We start from the raw sequence: 2,576 nt of genomic DNA, 5'->3' as shown, positions 1-2,576 counted from the left end.
AATAGAAAATTATATATTTTCCCATATAAGCAAATATTTACATCAATATGGACTGTTAAACAAATCTCTATTCTCATATCAGAAGGGCAAGAGCACACAGACATTATTAGGGAACTTAGTAGACTCTCTAAACTTACATTTAAACAACAATAACATCATAATGATTTTATTTATAGATTTTACCAAAGCATATGACTTAATTGATATCCCAATCTTGAAATAGAAATTACAGAAATATGGAATAAGGGGAAGAACCAATCAACTCTTAGCATCTTATTTAACCAAAAGAAAAATAATAGTTGAAGTAGAAAATACAAAGGGAAAATCATATAATATAAAGAGAAGAGTACCCCCATGGCACTCATGCAGGACCAATCATGTTCAACATCTATATAAATGACATATTCGAAGTAATAAAGAACTCCGTTATATTATCTATGCAGATAATATAATCTTATATACAATTGGAAAGAACCTGACAAAAAGGGCTAAAGATTTACAGCAGGATGTAATCCATTTACAAAATTGGTTGCATGATAATAAATTAGCACTCAGCTTTGAAAAAACAAAATTCTTGGTAATTAGACCTCCTCATCAAATCGTGGACATACATCCGTCTATTTTTGAAAAGCTGAATCGGCAAAGAAATGTCTCACATAATTTAAGGAACCCAAAAGCAATTGTTCTACCCAAATCTATTTAGTACCTAGGGTACTAAATAGATTTGGAAATAGGCACACAATGAATGTAATAAACAGCATGTTGGCTAGTGTTGATTTCAAGCTCAGGAGAAGTTACCCCATCTCCAAATTAAAATTCCTAATAAGAAAATTTTTGATACACAATGATATAGTAGATTAGAATAGATATGCAGAAAATTACTATCTCTGTTTGCAGTGTGTAATGTACTATGTGTTGTGACATCATTGTCTTTTCTCTAAGATAACAAATTGTATGCAAAAACTATTGTAAATGAAGAATTACAACTTGTTGTCAAGAAATTTACTTTTCTTAACAAGTTCATTTATTGTAAACAAATTCTCTTGATAAAATAAAATTGTATTGTATTATTATTATTATTACTATTGCTCCCTGATTGGGGGTTCCACCTCATGACGGGTATTGCTACCAAGTACACAGGGTGGTTATTGTTATGTCTGGTGTTACTGTTGGTCGAGGAACTCTCTGACTGTCCTACAGGTGTTCACGATTGCGACTTTCTGGAGTTCCTTGTAGGTGTTCTCTGGGAGACCTATTGCTGCTAGGCTGTTATGTAGGGTCTCTGGCACCATACCTGTGGTTGACACGATGACCGGGATGGTCGTTACTTGTTGCATATTCCACATTTCTTTAATCTCCTGTTTTAGGTTCGTGTACTTCCTGATTTTCTCCCCATGGGTTTTCTGCACGTTGCCAGTGTTGGGTACCGCTATGTCAATCAGATATGTAGCCTTTTCCTTCTTGTCCACAAGGGTTATGTCCGGTCTGTTGTGCGGAATTGTCTTATCCGTTATTATAGCGTGGTCCCAGTACAGTTTGTGGATTGGGGTCTCTAGTACTGCCTAGGGTTCGTACTTGTAGTACGGTACACTTTCTTCGACACTTTATTATTATTATTTATTTTATTTTATTTTTTTGACTGGTGCAGCATTAGCCATAGGCTTCCTTGCAGCATTAGCCATAGGCTTCCTTGCAGCATTAGCCATAGGCTTCCTTGCAGCATTAGCCATAGGCTTCCTTGCAGCATTAGCCATAGGCTTCCTTGCAGCATTAGCCATAGGCTTCCTTGCAGCATTAGCCATAGGCTTCCTTGCAGCATTAGCCATAGGCTTCCTTGCAGCATTAGCCATAGGCTTCCTTGCAGCATTAGCCATAGGCTTCCTTGCAGCATTAGCCATAGGCTTCCTTGCAGCATTAGCCATAGGCTTCCTTGCACCATGTGGCCATTGGTAATACTAATACTAACTCTCTGACTGTCCTACAGGTGTGTTCAGGATTTAGACTTTCTGGGTTCCTTGTATGTGTTCTCTGTGAAACCTATTGCTGCCAGACTCTTGTGTAGGGTGTTTGCAATCATACCGGTTATTGATACGATGATCGATACTTGTTGCGTATGCCATACATCTTTGATCTCCTGTCTTCGGTCTGTGTACTTCCTGATCTTTTCTGGAGGTTGCCAGAATTGGGCACCGCTCTGTCAACCATATTGATAGCCTTTTGCTTCTTGTGCTCCGTTTGGGTGATCACTGTGTATCCTGCGTTGATGAGTTGGGTCGTTTCTGAGACCAGGTAGCATCGTCGACATGTGTCATCTGTTGCTCCGGCTCCTCGGTGACGTATTTTATATTGTTTCTGGTGTTGATTACCTGGTCTTGGATGGCGGGAATGAATCCTTCAGTCTCGGAGATGAGCAACCCTCTCGTGAAAATTGCATTGGAAGCCATTTTATCTATGTGGTCATTGTCGTGGAGTGTCGTCTTCACCTATCTTTCTTTCTTTCTTTCTTCTGTCTGTGTGAGTGTGGTCTCTTTGTTCAGGTTGAGTGTATTGTGCCGCTTGTCTATCTTCCTTATGGC

This window comes from Mastigoproctus giganteus, chromosome 11 (assembly GCF_048544385.1).
Source record: "Mastigoproctus giganteus isolate SK-2022 chromosome 11, ASM4854438v1, whole genome shotgun sequence".
Taxonomy (NCBI): Eukaryota; Metazoa; Arthropoda; class Arachnida; order Uropygi; family Thelyphonidae; genus Mastigoproctus; species Mastigoproctus giganteus.
The sequence above is the reverse complement of the archived record's forward strand: the minus strand, read 5'-3'. Positions refer to the sequence as shown.